This window comes from Panthera uncia, chromosome E3, assembly GCF_023721935.1.
Source record: "Panthera uncia isolate 11264 chromosome E3, Puncia_PCG_1.0, whole genome shotgun sequence".
NCBI lineage: Eukaryota > Metazoa > Chordata > Mammalia > Carnivora > Felidae > Panthera > Panthera uncia.
This window is the reverse complement of record NC_064815.1, coordinates 22,224,366-22,230,365: the sequence shown is the minus strand read 5'-3', so window position 1 is coordinate 22,230,365 and position 6,000 is coordinate 22,224,366. Positions and strand designations below refer to the sequence as shown.

At 49.5% G+C, this 6,000-nt stretch overlaps 1 long non-coding RNA gene across 1 annotated transcript in view; it reads right to left on the bottom strand.

Annotated features, from left to right (window-relative positions):
- Window positions 1–633: 633 nt before the first annotated feature.
- The window catches only part of LOC125928497 (uncharacterized), a 42,675-nt gene continuing 37,308 nt past the window's right edge, over window positions 634–6,000 (bottom strand). The window contains exons 2-3 of the long non-coding RNA XR_007459684.1: window positions 3,297–3,397; window positions 634–1,212 (exon numbers count right to left, since the gene is read on the bottom strand). This is a non-coding gene — a long non-coding RNA (uncharacterized LOC125928497). The remainder of the gene's footprint in view (window positions 1,213–3,296; window positions 3,398–6,000) is intronic.

The window sequence follows — 6,000 nt, the reverse complement described above, 5'->3', positions numbered from 1 at the left end:
GTGCCCCTATGTTATTGTTATGTATGTGCCAGACTTAGCTCCAGGATAAGACTGTAAACGTTTCAAAGAGCTATCTCTTAATCACCTGACCAGGATGTCCCAACACAGCAGCCAATCTTTAAAAATGTCTCGGTATGTCACTCTTCTGCTCAAAACCCTCCAATGGCTCCTCGTGGCATTGGGAGTGAAAGTTACAACTCTTGTGACGCCCCTTAAGGCCCTGTGTGGTTTGGTCCCCTTTACCTTTGTGACCTCCCCGCCCACCACTTGCCACCTGCCAGACCTCCAGCATGCTTCTGCCTCAGGGCCTTTGCACCGGCTGTTGAATCTGCCTAAATGCCCTAACTCGGTATAGCAGTGGCCTACTTCCCTACCTCCTTTTAGAATGCGTTCAAGTGTCACTTTCTCAAAGTGACTCCTACACTGTTGTTACTCTGCTGTACTTTATATTTTGTCCATTTGCTATAAGTGGATTCATTTAAGATATTGACTGCTTCTTCTCGTCACCCTCCACTGCACTGCAGCTCCTGGTGAATGTTCATTTTGCTCACCGCCATATCCCATGCACCCACAACAGGGCCTGGCAAGAGAAGATGCTCAGTGAATATTTGTGGAATGAATGAATAAAATAATGAGTTGGAAGTCCTCAGCCCTGGCTTAATGCTTTGCTTATCATAGGTGTTTAATTATTGATTACTGATGGGAAGACTTCAATGCCAATCCAGTCCACTTTCTGGTGACAGCTGCCCAGGACAAACAGGTACAGACCTCAGTCTTTCCGCTTGCATTTTTCGGACCAAACCAGAGTCATGGATGGACATAGTCAGGAAGAAGGCACGTTCACGGCTTACTTGGCACCCTGTCCTCACGTCCATCCGAGCCAGGAGGTGGGCTTATTTGCCCTCTACCTGCCCCTGCTCTGGGGACAATTCCAACCGCAGGCAAGGACCCCAGCTTGCAGCCCTCAGGTTGATCTTGCTTCACGTCCCACTCTAACCTTAGCAACCGCACCTGTTGGTGGCTGGTCTTGACCTTTCGGCCCATTCTCTTGGAGCTGTCTCTTACCCTTTCCTCCAATCTTCAGCAGCTGCGCTGCGCTGTCCCCAGAGCCCAGTTCGGGGCGTTAATTCCAGTCTTCTGGGTTCTGCTCCTGCCCTTCTTTCTTCTTTCCCAGTGCCTGACTCCTGATTCCATTTGCCTGGCCACTGGTGTCTGAAACACCAAGACCCACAGGCCAATGGCTCCCAAAGAGAACCACCAATCTGATTTTCAGTAGGCTCCCTGCGCATGCTTTTGAAGTTCAGGACGCCATAGCTGCCTGTCCCATCCCAGGCCGGGGCAAGGGCAGGGATGCTGGCCTCCATGTTGCCCACAACTAGGCAGGTATCCAGGTCCTGCCTTTCTTCCTCCGTTTATAACCAACCAACCACTCGTCTGCTTTCCAGGCTCACCATTCCCTGGTATCCCTACCTCCCTGGTGTGCTCCTGCATCTAGAATCCCAGCCTTAGCCCCGTCCTGTGGACCCCAGACCCCTTTGAGTTGGCCTCTCTTTTATTCTGAGTTCTACTGTTATTCGGCACCCAGCATCTCACCACCGCGTGGACTTGGGTCCTGGGAAGCTGGAGGGAGGTGGAGAAGTGGAAAGCAGAGTGGCAGGCCTGGATGGGGCCCACTCCGTGTTTCCCACAAGCCCACGCCAAGAATCGGGACCGAGAACAAAGAGAGTTTTGTGCCCTGGTGGTGGGAATGCAAATCGGTGCAGGAATGGGGGTTCCTCAAAAAAAATTAAAGAGAGAATTACCATATGATCCAGTAATTCCGGTAATTTCCCGGAGAAAATTTCGAATTCGAAAAGATATACGTGCCACCATGTTCATTGCAACGTCCTTTACACCAGCCAAGAGACGGAAAAAGCCCCCTGGGCTTGAATAAAGAAGGCCAAGGGGACACAAAGAGTCAGCGCTGGGGAAGAGAGGCAGAGAGAGGCCTGGGCCCTCGGGGTCACGATGCCACCTGCATGTACGAGTTTCCTGTTTGCTGCCATAACAAAAAGTACCACTAACGTAGTGGCTTAAGAAAGCAAGGTTTCTCATCTTACAAGTATAGAGATCAGAATTCTGAAATCAGTCTCACCGGCCCAAAGTCAAGGTGCTGGCAGAGCTCTGGTTCCTTCTGGAAGCTCCAAGGGGGAAATCGTTGTTGGTTTGGTTTGGTTTGTTCGGGTAGCGTATTCAGCCTCCCACACCTCCCCAGCTTCCAAAGCCCCCCTCACCGTACCATTGGGCCCGCTTATCCCTTCCTAGCTTTACCTGGGAAATCCGTGTCCAGGTGGACCCCCAGGTCGGAGGGGACGCGAGGTCCCGGGGAATCTATCAGTGAAGGGACCCGTGAGCAGGGACCTCCTGCCCGGGTTTAGGAAAGTCTCCCACGGTCACTTGCATTCCCGCTTTGGAAAACCTTCTCTGGGAGTACTTCCTCTCCAGTCCCCGCTCTACACTGGTTTCATTACGTGTGACCTTGGCGCCATGAGAGGACTCGGGGGGCAGGGTTTCTAAGAGAAACGCAGAGCTGACCATCCTACGCGCGGTGACGCGTGCGTCCCGAGACTTGCGTGTATAGTATCAGATACTGTTTCAGTGCTTTATTTACATCAGTTTAACTCTCAGAATTGTGCGTGAGTAGGTACCCTTCTCCCCGCATCACAGCTGAGACAACTGAGACACAGAGAGGTTAGGTAAGTTGCCAAACACGCAGAGCTAACAGGTGGTGGAGGCCGGAACTCGAACCCAGGCCATCTGGTTGTGCAGTCCCTGTTTTATGCACGGGGGCTGTACCTCCTTTCCCGAGGACTTGACACAAAAAGATCACTCTGGGCGTGCTGGGCGGGGGGAGGCGCGAAGAGGTGCGCAGAAGATCATCACACCCGGTACGGTACTATATGATGGATACATGTCTTTGTACACTTGTCCGAACCCATAGAACGCACACCGCCAAGACAACCTATGACGTGTCCACGGAGGGGCATCGATTGTAACAAACACACCACTCCAGGGGGGCATGTTGGTGATGGGGAGGCCAGGCACGGGGGAGGCCAGGGGGGTAAGTAGGAAAACCTCCACACCTTCCTGTTAATTTTGCTGTGAACCTAAGACTTCTTGAAAAAACAGAAACTTAAAAGAAGTCCAGGATGCGGAAATTAAATGACGCAGCCCTTCAGTTCCTAGATATTTACCCAAGAGAAGTAAAAACGCATGCCTACAGAAATACTCGAACACGAACGTTCTTAGCAACTTACCAACTTGGAGGGCGTGTCTGTACTTCTTCACGGTAGCCAGAAACTAAAATCAGTGTGAACGTCCCGCTTAGGGGAGATGATCAACAAATCGCAGTATATTCCTATAATGGGATATTAATAACAAAAAGAAACAGACTATTGATACACAGTAAAAAAAAAAAAAAAGAAGAAGAAGAAGAAGAAGAAAAGAAAAGAAAAGGTACAATCTCAAAAACAAGCCTTCTGATTTGGTGGATCGTGGAGGGGTGAAGCGAGAGAACAGACGGCCGAATTAAGAGGGTCTTGTAGCGTCTAGGTAAGACATGTGGTGCCAGGCCTGCGGTGGTAGCAGCGAAAACAGAGGAAAATGAATGGAATTAAGAGAGACTTGAGATCTGGAAGAAATCAAGGCTGATTCCTGGGTTTTGAGCTTGAGCAACAGAGTGGATGGTGATGCCTTTACTGAGAGAGGAGCAGGATTGGCGGGGCTGGTCCCCAAGCCCGGTATCCTTGCCCTTGGGTAGTCTCTGAGCCCGCGCCAACCCTCAGCCCCACTCTAGAGAAGGGCCAGCGCCCAGATGCCAAGGTTAGCCTGCACTGGCGGGCCCATGCCAAGAACCACAAAAGCCTCATTTTATTTAAAACACGGGGCTTGGCAGAATTCCCTACCTAGACAGAGACAACCCATTACTTCATCTCGGGAGCTGCATTACAGCCTCTGTTTTCGTGTATCTATTAGCCAGGCCTCTCAGCCGAAAATCCAACCATTCCATCAATCACTCCCCCCACCCCCGCCCCTCCCCCAGAGGCAGCAGAGGCGGGGATCCCGCAGTGGACATCCGACATCCCAAGACGTTTGCAACTGGGACCAAGCCCCAAAGACTTTCCTGTTTGTGCACAGGGGGCCTCGTTGCTTTATATTTCTAATTAAAAGCAGATTTTTATCAAACCCCCCAAAATCTATTGGGGGAACTGTAATTTTGCTTCCAATCTTCCTATTTAATACTCCCCTAATGCCCATAAAAAGCTTTGGAGTTTTAGCTCATGATTTGAATCTTTACAGATAATTAGCTAGTAGGGTGACTTGGAGAGAGAAGCAGGTATATATTTTCACAACTTGGTCGGGAGTGGGTGGGTGAACCGTGGGAGAAGCATCCCCAGGCAGTCTTGGGACATCTCCGCTCCCGAAACGTAAACACGCAATTCATTTAAAGACACGATCATTCAGGCTCCTTAATTGCTGCCATAAAAACCGCTTTCCCCTCTCACTTCTGAGGCACCTTATTCTAATGCCTCTTGGCTCTCCCTGCCTCGACTTCCCCCTGCACGACCCCCACCCAGCGTTTCACTGACCCTGCTCCCCGGCACCGTGGCTCCCCCCACTCGCCCCTCACTCCCCATGGACAGGCCTCTCTTGTGTCTCCCTGCCCTCCTGCTCCTCCCTCTTCTCCATTTCTCCCCCTTTCAGACCCGGCGACTATTGTCACCCCCTTCTCTGTGGGTCAGGAACTGTGTTTTCACATATGTACTTATAAGCCTTACAATAATCACAAGAAATAATAGCGTTACACACACACACAACCGCACATGTACTCATTCACACTATACACACACACACACACACACACACACACAAACACGCTTTGACATTTAAAGAATCTGAGGCTCCTAGAGGTTAGAAAATTTACTCAAGCCCATTCATTTCTACTTTATTTTTTCTCCTTTTCCACTTCTCCTTCACATATGATAGATAGATAGATAGATACACAGAAGGACAGACAGACTGACAGAAGGGCAGACATTAGCATAGTTAGATAGTAAAAGAAGGGTAGGGGGACACACAAAGACATAGGTGATATACAAATAGATGGATAGGTGGATGGATGATACATGGATGATGGATGGATGGATAAATTATAGACGGGTAGGTGAATGGGCAGATGGATGGATGGGTAGATCTACTGAGCAGTTGATAGATGATAGATGGGTGGATGGGTGGATGGAAGGATGGATGGATGGATGGATGAATTATAGACGGGTAAGTGAATGGACAGATGGATGGATGGATAGATCTACTGATCAGTTGATAGATGATAGATGGGTGGATGGGTGGATGGAAGGGTGGATGGATGGATGAATGGATAAATTATAGATGGGTAAGTGAATGGACAGATGGATGGATGGGTAGATCTACTGAACAGTTGATAGATGATAGATGGGTGGATGGGTGCATGGAAGGTTGGATGGATGGATGGATGGATGGATAAATTATAGATGGGTAGGTGAATGGACAGATGGATGGATGAGTAGATCTACTGAGCAGTTGATAGATGATAGATGGGTGGATGGGTGGATGGAAGGGTGGATGGATGGATGGATGGATGATAAATAGACAGGGGGAAGAAGTGGGACTTGAGCAGCTGGCAAAAAATTAACCAAATACCTCACTCCACCTTTTTGTCCGTCTTCTCATGAAGCCCTCTCAGTAACATTTCCCCCCTCCACCTTTCATCTCTGTGCTAGCTTACTGCTAGTTCAGTGAAAACTCCATGAGGTAGATTTTAAAGGCTGGAAACAAGAAAGTAACGAAGAGGCCACTTGCCTGCCCAGGTGTGAATCAGGACACATGAGATGGTGGGTGTGAAGGCTGTTTCTTGAAACCCAGTAAGGCTCTCAAAGGTGGGAAGGTGTCAGAATCATCCATAACTGAACAGAGTTCAAGGGC